This window comes from Squalius cephalus (genome assembly GCF_949319135.1).
Source record: "Squalius cephalus genome assembly, chromosome: 21".
Taxonomy (NCBI): Eukaryota; Metazoa; Chordata; class Actinopteri; order Cypriniformes; family Leuciscidae; genus Squalius; species Squalius cephalus.
In genome coordinates this window covers 10,114,487-10,134,735 of record NC_137142.1, presented here as the reverse complement: position 1 = coordinate 10,134,735, position 20,249 = coordinate 10,114,487, and positions in this window count along the sequence as shown.

Sequence of the window (20,249 nt, the reverse complement as noted above, 5' to 3'; positions counted from 1 at the left end):
AAAAATCCATATTCAGACCAAAATATCTGACACCCTGTTTGTCGTAGCTAATAACTGTCAATTAGAAAGTTGTCCGGCTTGATGAGAACAATACACCTACCAAGTTTTGTGATTCTAGGAAAAACTAAGCCCCCATTTTTGACTAAAGGTGGCGCTACTGAGCCATTTCACCACGCCCGTTTCTGAAACTTTGCACATGTCTACTGGATAATAAATGTGATGTGTCTGTCGAGTTTCATGCATTTTCAAGCATGTGAAGAGTCTCAAAAGCATCCGAAAAGAATATTAAAGTTTAATGCGTTGCCACGGCAACAGTATCTAAGATATCAATAATCCTTTCACAGGTCTACATCTGCCGTGTGTCTACATTATACACAAAGTTTTAAGCAAATCGGGTAAAAATAAGAGGGTGATTTCAAAGCATTTTGAAAGTGACACACTTCCTGTTGCCAGTTGGTGGCGCTATAACTTTGACTCACAAATGTCACATCCATGTGATCGGCCTCTTACAATTAACACACTGCTGAAGTTTCATCAAGATCAGTTAATGTATGCAGAAGTTATAACACACTTCCTGTTTGAATTATTCGCCATAAATTCGTTTCCTTGCCACGGCCAAACCGTTCGAGATATCAAAAATCCGTCCGCAATTTAGCATCCTCAATGTCTTGACTTCATGCCGACCGAGTTTGGAGGCGAATGGATGAATTTCCTAGGAGGAGTACATCAAATTCCACAGCATGCGTTTCCAAACAACCCATAATAGCTGACTTCCTGTTGGTCTGGCGTAAAACTTAGAGCACGAAAGTTGTTCAGCCCGATGAGGTCTATATGTGTACCGAGTTTCATATTATTACATGCAAGCGTGTCTGATTTATGGACAAGTGTTCGGATCCCGTTCCAGGGGGCGCTGTCGAGGCCCCCTGCCACGCCCGGGTACCAGCTTCAGCCCGGCCCTGATGGCCGCGGGTTCTGACCTGTGTGCAAAATTTCAAGAGTTTTCGAGCATGTTAAGGGCCCCAAAAGTGCCCGAAAGGTTGACAAAATAATAATAAATATATATATATATATATATATATATGTATGTGTGTGTATATATATATATATATATATATATATATATATATATATATATATATAAATATAGCTGCGAGCAGCGATTACGGGCCCAAGCCGGTGGCACCGCAACCCCGGTGCCTTTAGTTACCTAAAGGCACCGGGGTGGCGGTACCGCCGGCTTGGGCCCTCCATCGCTGCTCGCAGCTATATTTATATATATATATATATATATATATATATATATATATATATACACACACATACATATATATATATATATATATATATAAATTATTGTTCAAAAGTTTGGGGTCAGTAAGATTTTTAATGTTTTTAGGAGAAGTCTCTTCTGCTCACCAAGGCTGCATTTATTGATTAAAAATACAAACAAAAACAGTAATATTGTGAAATATTATTCCAATTTAAAACAGCTGTTTTCAATTTTTAAATATTTTACATAGTAATTCATTTCTGTGATCAAAGTTGAGTTTTCAGCATCATTACTCCAGTCTTCAGTGTCACATGATCCTTCAGAAATCATACTAATATGATGATTGATGCTCAATAAATATTCATTATTATTTTCAATGTTAAAAAAAGTTGTGTACAGATTTTTTTTTTCAAAATGCTTTGATGAATGTTAGTTCAAAAGAACAGCATATATTTCAAATATATATATTTTTAACATTATAAATGTCTTTACTGTAACTGTTGATCAGTTTAACTCATCCTTCATAAATAAAAGTACTGATTTATTTTATTTATTTACCCCAAAAATAAAATTTTAATTATTACTAACCCAAAACTTTTGAGCGGTAGTGTTTAACGTTACAAAAGCTTTAGATTTCAGATAAATGCTGTTCTTTTGAACTTTCTATTCATCAAAGACTGTACACAACTGTTTTCGACATTTAAAATAATAATGAATGTTTCTTGAGTATCAATCATCATATTAGAATAATTTCTGAAGGATCATGTGACAGTGACGACTGGAGTAATGATGCTGAAAACTCAGCTTTGATCACAGGAATAAATAACAGTTTAAAATATATTAAAATAGAAAGCAGCTGTTTTAAATTGGAATAATATTTTACAATATTACTGTTTTTGTTTGTATTTTTAATCAAATATATGCAGCCTTGGTGAGCAGAAGAAACTTCTCTGTTATGTGCGCGCCACAGACTGCACGCACGTCCGCTTAGAGTTCCGCCTTTTGCCTTCCGTCAATATTACGTTATTAGAAAAATATTTTTTTAGAGAATCGATTTTTTGACATTTGTGAATCGATTCAGAATCGTCCACGTCCGCATCGCGATGCATCTAAGAATAATTTTTTTCTCCCACCCCTAGATTTCATACAAATAAACAGTTACAATTAAGTCACTTACATTTTAGATGCAATGTTGACTGTTTTTGTTCTGTTTCAGCAGCGAAAATAGTTAAACAAAGATCACGGCAGAACCATCACTTATCACGTGTTTTCTCATAACTGAACGATTCAGCATTTTTAACGAATCGGTTGACTCAAAGATTGAATGATCAATCCATAAACATCTGTCTTAATCATGATCGACTCATTCGAACGAATCGTTTGAACGAATGAATCAATGACTCGCTTATTAAGATGGATGCCTGGCGACACCTAATGGCGGTTTAGTGTTGTTTATTCTTTCCCACATGTGTGTGATTTGTGTGTGCAACATTATCATTATTTTTCTTTCACTATTATATTAGCGATTTAAAAGCACCCACTCGTGTCACACGTCGATTAACCGGTGGGAAAATATCCTCAGACACATACCTAATAAATGTATATTTAAATACAATATTGGCCTACCTGGTTAAAAGTTTTATATACTATTTTGATGTCCTTTTGGACACAAGAGGGCAGTATAGCCCTATATGTTTGCTTTTTTGTTGAACCAAATAGCACTAAATAGCCTGTTTTAACTTTTTCATTCTTCTTGAATTGCAAAAACAGAATAAAATGGGTTTAGTTGTGATATTTGTATTCTTTTATATAGAAATAAATGGTATATAATTACATTTTTAGAAGATTTTTAGTGTTTCCTTTTTGGACATTATTTAATCCCTCGCCATAGCAAAACCGTTTAAGATATTTATTATCCATTCACAATTTAGCATATTTAATGTAGTTTCATCATGTTGAAAAAGTTTGGTACGAATAAAATAAATAGTTTAAGAGGAGTGGCTAAAAATTCAGAGGCTGATTTAGCAAAAAAAAATCACATTCAGACCAAAATATCTGACTTCCTGATGGCCAGAGCTATTGAATGTAAATTAGAAAGTTGTCCAGCTTGATGAGAACAATATACAAACTATTTTTTCTTTACTGTAGTTAAAACTAACCCCCCCACTTTTGTCAAAAGCATGTTGAAAGTGACACACTTCCTGCTGCCAGTTGGTGGCGCTATAACTTTGACTCACAATAGTTACATCCATCTGATCGGCCTCTTATCACAAACACACTGCTGAAGTTTCATCAAGATCAGTTAATGTATGCAGAAGTTAAAACACTTCGTGTCTCTCTTTTCTCGCCATAAATTCATTTCCTCGCCACGGCCAAACCGTTCAAGATATCAAAGATCCGTCCGCAATTTAGCATCCTCAATGCCTTGACTTCACGCTGACCGAGTTTGGAGGCGAATCGATGTATTTCCTAGGAGGAGTACATTAAATTCCACAGCAAGCGTTTCCAAACAACCCATAATAGCCGACTTCCTGTTGGGCTGGCGTAAAACTTAGAGCACGAAAGTTGTTCGGCCCGATGAGATCTATATGTGTACCGAGTTTCAAATTAATTCATGCAAGTTTGTTTGATATATGGACCAAGTTTTAGAACCCCGTTCAAGGGGGCGCTGTCGAGCCCCCCTGCCACGCCCGGCTACCAGATTCAGCCCCGCCCTGATGGCCGCGGGTTCTGACCTGTGTGCAAAGTTTCAAGAGTTTTCGAGCACGTTTAGGGACCCAAAAGCCCCAGAAACCTTGAAAAACAAATGAAAAAGTAAATCTCACTCAACTGACAAATCACCCCCACCCCTCACACACTCAGAGACAGAGAGAGAGAGAGAAAATTCTCCAAAAAATCACATTCAAACCAAAATATCTGACTTTCTGTTGCTTTGAGCTATTAAGTGTAAATTAGAAAGTTGTCCGGCTCGATGAGAACAATATACATACCGATTTTTGTGATTCTAGGAAAAACTAAGGCCCCATTTTTGACTAAAGGTGGCGCTACTGAGCCATTCCACCACGCCCGTTTTTGAAACTTTGCACATGTCTACTGGCTAATAAGTGTGATGTGTCTGTTGAGTTTCATGCAATTTCAAGTATGTTAAGAGTCTCAAAAGCATCAAAAAAGAATAATAAAGTTTGATGCGTTGCCATGGCAACAGTATCTAAGATATCAATAATCCTTTCACAGGTCTTTATCTGCCGTGTGTCTACATTATACACATAAAGTTTGAAGCAAATCGGGTAAAAATAAGAGAGTGATTTCAAAGCATTTTGAAAGTGACACACTTCCTGCTGCCAGTTGGTGGCGCTATAACTTTGACTCACAATAGTCACATCCTTGTGTTCGGCCTCTTACAACGAACACACTGCTGAAGTTTCATCAAGATCAGTTAATGTATGCAGAAGTTATAACACACTTCCTGTGTCCCATTATTCGCCATAAATTCGTTTCCTCGCCACGGCCAAACCGTTCGAGATATCAAAAATCCGTTCGCAATTTAGCATCCTCAATGTCTTGACTTCATTCACACCTAGTTTGGTGGCGATCGGATGAATTCCCTAGGAGGAGTATTTCACATTCCATTGTATGCATTTTCCAAACAACGTATAATAACCGACTTCCTGTTGGGCTGGTGTAAAACTTAGAGCACGAAAGTTGTTCGGCCCGATGAGATCTATATGTGTACTGAGTTTCATATTATTACATGCAAGCGTGTTTGATTTATGGACCAATTTTTCCGACATAATTCCAGGGGGCGCTGTCGAGCCCCCGTGCCACGCCCGGGTACCAGCTTCAGTCCGGCCCTGATGGCCGCAGGTTCTGACGTGTGTGCAAAATTTCAAGAGTTTTTGAGCATGTTAAGGGCCCCAAAAGTGCCCGAGAAGTAGAAAAAAATAATAATAATAATAATAATAAACAATAATCCTACCGAAAACAATAGGGCCTTCGCCCTTTCAGGGCTTGGGCCCTAAATATAGCTGCGAGCAGCGATTACGGGCCCAAGCCGGTGGCACCGCAATCCTGGTGCCAGGGTGGCGGTGCCGGCGGCTTTGGCCCTCCATCGCTGCTCGCAGCTATATTTATATATATATATACACACACACACACACACACATATATATATATATATATATATATATATATATATATATATATACACACACACACATACATACATACATATATATATATAAATAAATTTAAGGGACAAGACACAGATAATTTTACTTGCCTGACCTAATTAGAACAAAGAAAAAAATAAAATAAAATAATAAGTAGGGGATCACTAAATCGAGAGAATTATTCTGATTTTATGATACACTCAAAATATTCCACAACAAATCCTTTAAATGTAATGATATTCAGAACGGAACAAGAATAAAAAATTTTAAATAAACTATAAACAAAGCCAAAACGAAAAAATAAATATAATAAAAAAAATTAATTTCAAGTAATCCATTCCATGATTTATTTATTTTTTGGACTAAAACATTCTGGCTTTTTTTAAACTCAAACATAATTCTTAAATTGAATAATAATAATAATAAAAGAATAAAATGGGTTTAGTTCTGATTTCGTTGAAATCGCTCGCTCTCCGTACCTAACTTTTCCTGAATACAATCACTATTGAAACTGTGACATTGATTTCATACAACAGGTTATTAACAGTTAAAATGAAGTCATTTACATTTTAGATGCAATATTGACTGTTTTTGTTCTGTTTCAGCAGCGGAAATAGTTAAACAAAGATCACAGAAGAACGCATCTCACAGGAACGTGTTTTCTCATAACTGAATGATTCAGCATTTTGAACGAATTGGTTGACTCAAAGATTGAATGATCAATCCATAAACATCTGTTTATGTTTATGGATTGGATGTTTATGGATCCATGTTTATGGATCTGTATGTTATGGATTACGAATCATTTGAACGAATGAATCAATGACTCGCTCATTAAGACGGTCACTTGGCGACATCTAATGGCGGTTTAGTGTTGTTTAAAAGCATAATTCTTTCCAACGTGTGTGTGATTTGTGTGTGCACCATTATAAATGTCCGTGCGGACGTCCGTATTTTTCTTTCACTTTTATATTAGCGATACAAAAGCACCCGCTCGTGTCACACACGTCGATTAACCGGTGGGAAAATATCCTCAGACACATACCTAATAAATGTATATTTAAATACATTATTGGCCTAGCTGGTAAAAAGTTTTATATATTATTTTGATGTCCTTTTGGACACAAGAGGGCAGTATAGCCCTATGTATGACTTGATTTTTCTTTTTAACTTTACTGTTTTAAAATTTAGAATAAAATTAGAATAAAATTCTTTTTAAAAACAGAATAAAATGGGTTTAGTTGTGATATTTGTATACTTTTATATAGAAATAAATGGTATAAAATTACATTTTTAGAAGATTTGAGGCTTTTAGTGCTTTTTGGAGGCTGATTTTGCAAAAAATCCACATTCAAACCAAAATATCTGACTTCCTGATGGTCGGAGCTAATGACTTTAAATTAGAAAGTTGTCCGGGTCAATGAGATCAACATACGTACTGAGTTGTGCTACTGTAGGTAAAACAACCCCCCCAACTTTTGTCAAAAGCATTTTGAAAGTGACACATTTCCTGCTGCCAGTTGGTGGCGCTATAACTTTGACACACAATAGTTACATCCATCTGATCGGCCTCTTACCATGAACAAACTGCTGAAGTTTCATCAAGATCAGTTAATGTATGCATTAGTTATAACACTTCGTTTTTCTCTTTTCTCGCCATTAATTCGTTTCCTCGCCACAGCCAAACCGTTCGAGATATCAAAAATCCGTCCGCAATTTAGCATCATCAATGTCTTGACTTCACGCTGACCGAGTTTGGAGGCGAATCGATGTATTTCCTAGGAGGAGTACATTAAATTCCACAGCAAGCGTTTCCAAACAACCCTAAATAGCCGACTTCCTGTTGGGCTGGCGTAAAACTTAGAGCACGAAAGTTGTTCGGCCCGATGAGATCTATATGTGTACCGAGTTTCAAATTAATTCATGCAAGCGTGTTTGATATATGGACCAAGTTTTAGAACCCCGTTCAAGGGGGCGCTGTTGAGCCCCCCTGCCACGCCCGGCTACCAGATTCAGCCCCGCCCTGATGGCCGCGGGTTCTGACCTGTGTGCAAAGTTTCAAGAGTTTTCGAGCACGTTTAGGGACCCAAAAGCCCCAGAAACCTTGAAAAACAAATGAAAAAGTAAATCTCACTCAACTGACAAATCACCCCCACCCCTCACACACTCAGAGACAGAGAGAGAGAGAAATTTCTCCAAAAATCACATTCAAACCAAAATATCTGACTTTCTGTTGCTTTGAGCTAATAAGTGTAAATTAGAAAGTTGTCCGGCTCGATAAGAACAATATACATACCAAGTTTTGTGATTCTAGGTAAAACTAAGCCCCCATTTTTGACTAAAGGTGGCGCTACTGAGCCCCTCACCACGCCCGTTTCTGAAACTTTGCCCATGTCTACTGGATAATAAGTGTGATGTGTCTGTCGAGTTTCATGCAATTTCAAGTATGTTAAGAGTCTCAAAAGCATCAAAAAAGAATATTAAAGTTTGATGCGTTGCCATGGCAACAGTATCTAAGATATCAATAATCCTTTCACAGGTCTACATCTGCCGTGTGTCTACATCATACACATAAAGTTTGAAGCAAATCAGGTAAAAATAAGAGAGTGATTTCAAAGCATTTTGAAAGTGCCACACTTCCTGCTGCCAGTTGGTGGCGCTATAACTTTGACTCACAATAATCACATCCTTGTGTTCGGCCTCTGAAAACGAACACACTGCTGAAGTTTCATCAAGATCAGATAATGTATGCTGAAGTTATAACACACTTCCTGTGTCCCTTATTCGCCATAAATTCGTTTCCTTGCCACGGCCAAACCGTTCGAGATATCAAAAATCCGTCCGCAATTTAGCATCCTCAATGTCTTGACTTCATGCTGACCGAGTTTGGAGGCGATTGGATGAATTCTCTAGGAGGAGTACATTAAATTCCACAGCATGCGTTTCAAAACAACCCATAATAGCCGACTTCCTGTTGGGCTGGCGTAAAAAGTAAAAGTACGAAAGTTGTTCGGCCCGATGAGATCTATATGTGTACCGAGTTTCATATTATTACATGCAAGCGTGTCTGATTTATGGACCAAGTTTTCGGACCCCGTTCAAGGGGGCGCTGTCGAGCCACCCTGCCACGCCCGGGTACCAGCTTCAGCCCAGCCCTGATGGCCACGGGTTCTGACCCGTGTGCAAAGTTTCAAGAGTTTTCGAGCACGTTAAGGGTCTCAAAAGTGCCCGAAAGTTTGACAGAAAAATAATAATAATAATGATAATAATAATAATAATAATAAATATAGCTGCGAGCAGCGATTACGGGCCCAAGCCGGTGGCACCGCAACCCCGGAGCCTTTAGTTACCTAAAGGCACCGGGGATGGCGGTGCCGCGGGCTTTGGCCCTCCATCGCTGCTCGCAGCTATATTTATATTTATATATATATATATATATATATATATATATACACACACACACACACACACACATATACATATATATATATATATATATATATATATACACACGTATATATATATATATATACACGTGTATATATATATATATAAGACAGAAAATATTACTTGTCTTACCTTATTCTGATTTTATGATACACTCAAAATATTCCACAACAAATCCTTTAAATTTAATGTCAAAATAAAAACGAAAGTAAGCAGTGTTGGTCTCACGTAACCCTCTCATTAGAATCAAAATGTTTCAATATTTGCGATGTATTTGGATGCTAAACTATTCTTTATTATAGGCTTTGTACTTCACTCGTGTTCCAATATCGATGGAAAAAATCATCCTCTTCACACGCGCAAAAATGTGCTTGGAAACATCACAGTGGAGCTTTGCTTTCTGTGAATGGTACAAATTGTACTACTGACTATTTAAACAGAGCAGTGTAATTCGTTTATGTTAGGTTGACTATTTTTAATTTTATATTGTATTAGGGCTATAATGAACAGGCTGCGATGTCAAGATTGCAATTCTGGAATGTGTGTGTGTGTGTGTGACGCGGTTGCGGTTGAACAGTGGACACAAAAACATAAATAAAATGTTTTAGTTAATTCCTACATCCATAGGAATACATTGAAAATGCTCGCTCTACTCCGCACCATTATCAATGTCTGTGCGGACGTCTGTATTTTACTAGTATATAGTATACTATAGTTAGCGATTTAAAAGCCCTCAGCGGTGTCACACGTCGATTAACCGGTGGGAAAATTTTATCACAGTCACATCCCTAATATATTTATATATAAATACAATAGGCCTACCTGAAAGAAAATTTTACTTGCCCGACCAGAGTATAGCCTGATTAGAACGTCAATAACAAAAAAATAACTTGGGAGTCACTAAAACGAGAGATTATTCTAATTTCATTACATTCATTTTAAGTTGCAATCAGCAGTTAAATATGAATGTATTACTGATCAATGGTAACAAGGTTGCACTGCTGAGGCTCATGCTGCTTCTCCAGGAGAATTGTAAACAAATGAGCGCAGCACACAAAAAAGCAAACCAGTTAACAACATACTGACTATAAAAATTACAAATATGGAGTTTTTATATATTTTATAACATATGATAGAGTTAAGCAACCTCACTTGACGAGTAGGCAACTATTTCCTGAATACAATCACGATTGAAACTGTGACATTGATTTCATACAACAGGTTAATAAACAGTTACAATTAAGTCACTTACATTTTAGATGCAATATTGACTGTTTTTTTTCTGTTTCAGCAGCAAAAATAGTTAAACAAAGATCACAGCAGAACCACTGCGCATCTCACAGCAACTTGTTTTCTCATTACTGAATGATTCAGCTTTTTGAAACGAATCGGTTGACTTAAAGATTCAATGGTCAATCCATAAACATCTGTCTCAATCATGAATGACTCAGTCATTGGAACGAATCGTTTGAACGAATGAATCAATGACTCGCTCATTAAGATGGTCGCCTGGCGACACCTAATAGCGGTTTAGTGTTATGTTTAAAAGTATCATTTTTTCCAACGTGCACCATTATCAATGTCCGTGCGGACGTCCGTTTTTTACTTTCACTTTTATATTAGCGATTTAAAAGCACCCGCTCGTGTCACACGTCGATTAACCGATGGGAAAATATCCTTACAGTCATATACCTAATAAATTTATATTTAAATACAATAGGCCTACCTAGTAAAACGTTTTATATACTATTTTGATATCCTTTTGGACACAAGAGGGCAGTATAGCCCTATGTTTGCTTTTTTGTTGAACCAAATAGCACTAATAGCCTGTTTTTAACTTTTTCATACTTCTTGAATTGCAAAAACAGAATAAAATAGGTTTAGTTCTAATATTTGTATAATTTTATATAAAAATAAATGGTGTATAATTACATTTTTAGAAGTTATGAGATGTTTCCTGCTTCCTTTTTGACATTAATTTAATCCCTCGCCATAGCAAAACCGTTTGAGATATTCAATATCTTTTTACAATTTAGCATCATTAATATATTTTTATCATGTTGAAAAAGTTTGGTGGGAATAAAATAAACCTTTTAGGAGGAGTAACTAAAAACTCAGAGGCTGATTTAACAAAAAATCCATATTCAGACCAAAATATCTGACTTCCTGTTGGTTGCAGCTAATGCCTGTAAATTAGAAAGTTGTCCGGCTCGATGAGACCAATATACGTACTGATTTTTGTAATTGTGGGTAAAACTAACCCCCCCACTTTTGTCAAAAACATTTTGAAAGTGACACACTTCCTGCTGCCAGTTGGTGGCGCTATAACTTTGACCCACAATAGTCACATCCATCTGATCGGCCTCTTACCACGAACACACTGCTGAAGTTTCATCAAGATCAGTTAATGTGTGCAGAAGTTATAACACTTCGTGTTTCTCTTTTCTCGCCATAAATTCGTGTCCTCGCCACGGCCAAACCATTTGAGATATCAAAAATCCGTCCGCAATTTAGCATCCTCAATGTCTTGACTTCATGCACACCGAGTTTGGTGGCGATTTAATTAATTCTCTAGGAGAAGTGTTTCAAATTCCACAGCAAGCGTTCTCCAAACAACCCATAATTGCCGACTTCCTGTTGGGCTGGCGTAAAATTTAGAGCATGAAAGTTGTTCGGCCCGATGAGATCTATATGTGTACCGAGTTTCATATCATTACATGCAAGTGTGTTTGATTTATGGACAAGTGTTCGGATCCCGTTCCAGGGGGCGCTGTTGAGCCCCCCTGCCACGCCCGGGTACCAGCTTCAGCCCGGCCCTGATGGCCGCGGGTTCTGACCTGTGTGCAAAGTTTCAAGAGTTTTTGAGCACGTTAAAGGCCCCAAAAGCCCCTGAAACCTTGAAAAACAGGAATTTTAAACAAATCTCACTCAAAAGACAAATCCCCCCACCCCTCACACACACAGAGACGCAGAGGCAGAGAGAGAGAGGGAGAGAATTCTCCAAAAAATCACATTCAAACCAAAATATCTCACTTCCTGTTGGTCACAGCTTATGACTATAAATTAGAAAGTTGTCCGGCTTGATGAGAACAATATACATAACGATTTTTGTGACTCTTCTTAAAACTAAGCCCCCATTTTTGACTAAAGGTGGCGCTACTGAGCCCCTCACCACGCCCGTTTCTGAAACTTTGCACATGTCTACTGGATAATAAATGTGATGTGTCTGTCGAGTTTCATCCAATTTCAAGTATGTTAAGAGTCTCAAAAGCATCCGAAAAGAATATTAAAGTTTGATGCGTTGCCACGGCAACAGTATCTAAGATATAAATAATCCTTTCACAGGTCTACATCTGCCGTGTGTCTACATTATACACATAAAGTTTTAAGCAAATCGGGTAAAAATAAGAGGGTGATTTCAAAGCATTTTGAAAGTGACACATTTTCTGTTGCCAGTTGGTGGCGCTATAACTTTGACTCACAATAGTCACATCCATGTGATCGGCCTCTTACAACGAACACACTGCTGAAGTTTCATCAAGATCAGTTAATGTATGCAGAAGTTATAACACACGTCCTGTGTCCCATTATTCGCCATAAATTCGTTTCCTCGCCACGGCCAAACCGTTCGAGATATCAAAAATCCGTTCGCAATTTAGCATCCTCAATGTCTTGACTTCATTCACACCGAGTTTGGTGGTGATCGGATGAATTCCCTAGGAGGAGTATTTCACATTCCATTATATGCGTTTTCCAAACAACGTATAATATCCGACTTCCTGTTGGGCTGGTGTAAAACTTAGAGCACGAAAGTTGTTCGGCCCGATGAGATCTATATGTGTACTGAGTTTCATATTATTACATGCAAGCGTGTTTGATTTATGGACCAAGTTTTCAGACACCATTGCAGGGGGCGCTGTCGAGCCCCCTTGCCACGCCCGGGTACCAGCTTCAGTCCGGCCCTGATGGCCGCGGGTTCTGACGTGTGTGCAAAATTTCAAGAGTTTTTGAGCATGTTAAGGGCCCCAAAAGTGCCCGAGAAGTAGAAAAAAATAATAATAATAATAATAATAAACAATAATCCTACCGAAAACAATAGGGCCTTCGCCCTTTCAGGGCTTGGGCCCTAATAATCCTACCGGAAACAATAGGGCCTTCGCCCTTTCAGGGCTTGGGCCCTAATAATAAACAGAGCAATTCCAAGAGGGTCCTCACACCATCGGTGCTCGGGCCCTAATAATAATAATAATAAACAGAGCAATTCCAAGAGGGTCCTCACACCATCGGTGCTCGGGCCCTAATAATAATAATAATAATAAACAGAGCAATTCCAAGAGGGTCCTCACACCATCGGTGCTCGGGCCCTAATAATAATAATAATAAATAATCCTACCGAAAACAATAGGGCCTTCGCCCTTTCAGGGCTTGGGCCCTAATAATAATAATAATAATAATAATAAACAGAGCAATTCCAAGAGGGTCCTCACACCATCGGTGCTCGGGCCCTAATAAATAATCCTACCGAAAACAATAGGGCCTTCGCCCTTTCAGGGCTTGGGCCCTAATAATCCTACCGAAAACAATAGGGCCTTCGCCCTTTCAGGGCTTGGGCCCTAAATATAGCTGCGAGCAGCGATTACGGGCCCAAGCCGGTGGCACCGCAACCCCGGTGCCTTTAGTTACCTAAAGGCACCGGGGTGGCAGTACCGCCAGCTTTGGCCCTTCATCGCTGCTCGCAGCTATATTTATATATTTATATATATATATATATATATATATATATATATATATATATTATATATATATATATGTATATGTATTTATAAAAGACCAAAAATATTGCTTGACTTACCTTATTCTGATTTTATGATACACAAATCAAAATGTTTCAACATTTGCGATGTATTTGGATGCTAAACTATTCTTTATTATAGGCTTTGTTCTTCACTCGTGTTCCAATATCGATGGAAAAAATCATCCTCTTCACAAGCGCAAAAATGTGCTTGGAAACACCACAGTGGAGCGGTGCTTACTGTGAATGTATGAATTGTACTACTGACTATTTAGAGCAGTTAAATTGTTATATGTTAGGTTGACTATTTTATTATTATATTTTATGAAGGCCATAATGAACAGGCTGCGATGTCAAGATTACAATGCTGGAATGTGTGTAAGTGTGTTCATGTTTTTCTATCCCGGTGGGGACTTCAACCTGAATGCATACAGACTCATGGGGACTCGTGTCACAGTGGGGACCTAACTAGAGGTCCCCATGGGTAAACAAGCTTATAAATCATACAGAATGAGTTTTTTTGGAAATGTAAAAATGCAGAAAGTTTTCTGTGATAGGTAGGTTTAGGGGTAAGGTTAGTGTGAGGAGATAGCATATACAGTTTATGCAGTATAAAAAAAAATAAGGCTATGGAGAGTCCCTACAAAGATAGTAAACCGTGTGTGTGTGTGGCGTGGGCGCGTTTGAACAGTGGACACATAAAAACATACTCCGTCATTATACAGGACGACATTCAAACTGCAAAGTGTTAACTTATATTTGTGTACAGTCGCAATAAAACACAACATTGTGCTTTTGTAAAATAATTTCAAGCAATCCACCCCCGAAAGGCGCTAATTTTAAAATTAAACTAAAATGCTCACGGCTGCACGGGCATTCATAACGGTGCGCGTCCACGGCGAGGAACGAGCGAGGAATGTTTTTCAGTTAATTCCTACTTCCATAGGAATTCATTTGAAATGCTTGCTCAACCACTATCAATGTCAGTGCGGACGAACATATTTTACTTTCGTTTTTAAGTTGGCGATTCAAAAGCCCCCAGCGGTGTCACACGTCGATTAACCGGTGGTAAAATATTCTCAAAGTCACATATTACCTAGTATATTTTTATATAGATACAATAGGCCTACCTGATTTTGAACACAAGAGGGCAGTATAGCCCTATGTATAAGGAGGAGTAACTAAAAACTCAGAGTCTGAAATATCCAAAAAATCCACATTCAGACCAAAATATCTGACTTCCAGATGGCCGTGGCTAATGAATGTAAATTAGAAAGTTGTCCGGCTTGATGAGTACAATATACAAACTTTTTTTTTTTACTGTAGTTAAAACTAACCCCCCCCCCACTTTTGTCAAAAGCATGTTGAAAGTGACACACTTCCTGCTGCCAGTTGGTGGCGCTATAACTTTGACTCACAATAGTTACATCCATCTGATCGGCCTCTTACCACGAACACACTGCTGAAGTTTCATCAAGATCAGTTAATGTATGCATAAGTTATTCCACTTCGTGTTTCTCTTTTCTCGCCATAAATTATTTTCCTCGCCACGGCCAAACCGTTCGAGATATCAAAAATCCGTCCGCAATTTAGAATCCTCAATGTCTTGACTTCATGCACACCGAGTTTGGTGGGGATTGGATGAATTCTCTAGGAGGAGTACTTCGCATTCCACAGCAAGCGTTTTCCAAACAACCCATAATAGCCGACTTCCTGTTGGGCTGGTGTAAAACTTGACCGGGGAAAGTTGTTCGGCCCGATGAGATCTATATGTGTACCGAGTTTCATATTAATTCATGCAAGCATGTTTGATCTATGGACCAAGTTTTGGGACACCATTCAAGGGGGCGCTGTTGAGCCCCCCTGCCACGCCCGGGTACCAGCTTCAGCCCGTCCCTGATGGCAGGGGGTTCTGACTTGTGTACAAAGTTTCAAGAGTTTTTGAGCACGTTAAGGACCCCAAAAGCCCCTGAAACCTTGATTAACAATATAAAAGCAATAGTCAAATCCCCCCCTCCCCTCACACACACTGAGACACAGAGAGAGGGAGAGAAAATTCTTCAGAAAATCCACATTCAAACCAAAATATCTCTCTTCCTTTTGGTCGGAGATCATTAATGTAAATTAGAAAGTTGTCCGTCTTGATGAGAACAATACACATACCAAGTTTTGTTGCTGTTGATAAAACTAACCCCCCCACTTATGACTAAAGGTGGCGCTACTGAGCCCCTCACCACGCCCATTTCTGAAACTTTGCACAAGTCTACGGGCTAATAAGTGTGATGTGTCTGTCGAGTTTCATCCAATTTCAAGTATGTTAAGAGTCTCAAAAGCATCAAAAAAGAATATTAAAGTTTGAAGCGTTGCCATGGCAACAGTATTAAAGATATCAAAAATCCTTTCACAGGTCTACATCTGCTGTGTGTTTACATTATACACAAAGTTTGAAGCAAATCGGGTAAAAATAAGAGGGTGATTTCAAAGCATTTTGAAAGGGACACACTTCCTGCTGCCAGTTGGTGGCGCTATAACTTTGACTCACAATAGTCACATCCATGTGATCGGCCTCTTTCAACGAACACACTGCTGAAGTTTAATCAAGATCAGTTAATGTATGCAGAAGTTATAACACACTTCCTGTTTCCATTATTCGCCATAAATTCGTGTCCTCGCCACGGCCAAACCGTTCGAGATATCAAAAATCCGTCCGCAATTTAGCATCCTCAGTGTCTTGACTTCATGCTGACTGAGTTTGGAGGCGAATGGATGAATTCCCTAGGAGGAGAACATTAAATTCCACAGCATGTGTTTCTAAACAACCCATAATAGCCTACTTCCTGTTGGGCTGGCGTAAAAAGTAAAAGTACGAAAGTTGTTTGGCCCGATGAGATCTATATGTGTATTGAGTTTCATATTATTACATGCAAGCGTGTCTGATTTATGGACCAAGTTTTCGGACCCCGTTCAAGGGGGCGCTGTTGAGCCCCCCTGCCACGCCCGGGTACCAGCTTCAGCCCGGCCCTGATGGCCGCAGGTTCTGACCTGTGTGCAAAATTTCAAGAGTTTTCGAGCATGTTAAAGGCCACAAAAGTGCCCGAAAGGTTGACAGAAAAATAAGAATAAATATAGCTGCGAGCAGCGATTACGGGCCCAAGCCGGTGGCACCGCAACCCCGGTGCCTTTAGTTACCTAAAGGCACCGGGGTGGCGGTACCGCCGGCTTGGGCCCTCCATCGCTGCTCGCAGCTATATTTATATATATATATATATATATATATATATATATATATATATATATATATATATATATATATATATATATATATATATATATATATATATATATATACATACATACATACATACATACATACATACACACACATACATATATATGTATATATATATATATATATATATATATATATATATATATATATATTATTGTTCAAAAGTTTGGGGTCAGTAAGATTTTTAATGTTTTTAGGAGAAGTCTCTTCTGCTCACCAAGGCTGCATTTATTGATTAAAAATACAAACAAAAACAGTAATATTGTGAAATATTATTCCAATTTAAAACAGCTGTTTTCAATTTTTAAATATTTTACATAGTAATTCATTTCTGTGATCAAAGTTGAGTTTTCAGCATCATTACTCCAGTCTTCAGTGTCACATGATCCTTCAGAAATCATACTAATATGATGATTGATGCTCAATAAATATTCATTATTATTTTCAATGTTGAAAACAGTTGTGTACAGATTTTTTTTTTCAAAATGCTTTGATGAATGTAAAGTTCAAAAGAACAGCATATATTTCAAATATATATATTTTTAACATTATAAATGTCTTTACTGTAACTGTTGATCAGTTTAACTCATCCTTCATAAATAAAAGTACTGATTTATTTTATTTATTTCCCCCAAAAATAAAATTTTAATTATTACTAACCCAAAACTTTTGAGCGGTAGTGTTTAACGTTACAAAAGCTTTAGATTTCAGATAAATGCTGTTCTTTTGAACTTTCTATTCATCAAAGACTGTACACAACTGTTTTCGACATTTAAAATAATAATGAATGTTTCTTGAGTATCAATCATCATATTAGAATAATTTCTGAAGGATCATGTGACAGTGACGACTGGAGTAATGATGCTGAAAACTCAGCTTTGATCACAGGAATAAATAACAGTTTAAAATATATTAAAATAGAAAGCAGCTGTTTTAAATTGGAATAATATTTTACAATATTACTGTTTTTGTTTGTATTTTTAATCAAATAAATGCAGCCTTGGTGAGCAGAAGAAACTTCTCTGTTATGTGCGCGCCACAGACTGCACGCACGTCCGCTTAGAGTTCCGCCTTTTGCCTTCCGTCAATATTACGTTATTAGAAAAATATTTTTTTAGAGAATCGATTTTTTGACATTTGTGAATCGATTCAGAATCGTCCACGTCCGCATCGCGATGCATCTAAGAATAAATTTTTTCTCCCACCCCTAGATTTCATACAACAGGTTAATAAACAGTTACAATTAAGTCACTTACATTTTAGATGCAATGTTGACTGTTTTTGTTCTGTTTCAGCAGCGAAAATAGTTAAACAAAGATCACGGCAGAACCATCACGCATCACGTGTTTTCTCATAACTGAACGATTCAGCATTTTTAACGAATCGGTTGACTCAAAGATTGAATGATCAATCCATAAACATCTGTCTTAATCATGATCGACTCATTCGAACGAATCGTTTGAACGAATGAATCAATGACTCGCTTATTAAGATGGATGCCTGGCGACACCTAATGGCGGTTTAGTGTTGTTTAAAAGCATCATTCTTTCCCACATGTGTGTGATTTGTGTGTGCAACATTATCATTATTTTTCTTTCACTATTATATTAGCGATTTAAAAGCACCCACTCGTTTCACACGTCGATTAACCGGTGGGAAAATATCCTCAGACACATACCTAATAAATGACTATTTTGATGTCCTTTTGGACACAAGAGGGCAGTATAGCCCTATGTTTGCTTTTTTGTTGAACCAAATAGCACTAAATAGCCTGTTTTAACTTTTTCATTCTTCTTGAATTGCAAAAACAGAATAAAATGGGTTTAGTTGTGATATTTGTATTCTTTTATATAGAAATAAATGGTATATAATTACATTTTTAGAAGATTTTTAGTGTTTCCTTTTTGGACATTACTTTAATCCCTCGCCATAGCAAAACCGTTTGAGATATTTATTATCCATTCACAATTTAGCATATTTAACCCTTTAAGTGTCACCCCCCTTTTTTTAAATATACATGAAAATGCACATTTCGACTTTAAATGGTTGTAATTAAAGAATGCTTTGGAGTATAGACGTAAAATTGGTCTTGTTTTAAAGAAGACATTTGGCAGATTTTTGTTGAAGTGAAATAAATTAAGAAAGTGAAACAAAAAAAAAGTTATATAAGTTTGTGTTTATGAAAATGTACAATTTAAAAAATGTAATTATTCATATTTTATATAAAATATATATTTTTAAAACCTGGCCGACTCTAAAACTGCTAGAAAATCAAAGCCAAAAATCTGAATAAGTTGTGTTTCAAATTTTAGGTTGATATCTCAAAAAATGAGCTTTCAGTGAGGTTTTGTTTGGGCGCAGTACCAAACATTTTCACTAGGTGACAACCAGACTCCATTACTGCCCATATAAGGGCGCCTTCATTTCCATATGTTTTATTAAAAACATATTAATATATTTTTTTCTAAAATAATTGAATGGATGATATCTTTTGAACTCTTGGCATGAAAACAAACTGAGGTTTCATCCATTCTTTCATGATTTTTCATGTTCATTGCTATTTCAAAATAAAGGTCTGAACACGCCTTATAAATATGAAAATATTCTTGTTGCAAATTGATAAATTACAGCTCCTCTCTAATTTATTTTGGAAATCATTCACCAAATATGAAAACTAGAGTTTGTAAGCTTTCAAATGATATATAGTTTGTCAAGATTAGTTTATGTTTATTATAGGATATTACTGTTTTAAATATGTAATGATTTTGGGCCCACCGGTGGGCCGGTGACACTTAAGAGGTTAATGTAGTTTCATCATGTTGAAAAAGTTTGGTACAAATAAAATAAATAGTTTAAGAGGAGTGGCTAAAAATTCAGAGGCTGATTTTGCAAAAAAAATTCACATTCAGACCAAAATATCTGACTTCCTGATGGCCAGAGCTATTGAATGTAAATTAGAAAGTTGTCCGGCTTGATGAGAACAATATACAAACTGTTTTTTCTTTACTGTAGTTAAAACTAACCCCCCCACTTTTGTCAAAAGCATGTTGAAAGTGACACACTTCCTGCTGCCAGTTGGTGGCGCTATAACTTTGACTCACAATAGCTACATCCATCTGATCGGCCTCTTACCACGAACACACTGCTGAAGTTTCATCAAGATCAGTTAATGTATGCAGAAGTTATTCCACTTCCGTGTTTCTCTTTTCTCGCCATAAATTCGATTCCTCGCCACAGCCAAACCGTTCGAGATATCAAAAATCCGTCCGCAATTTAGCATCC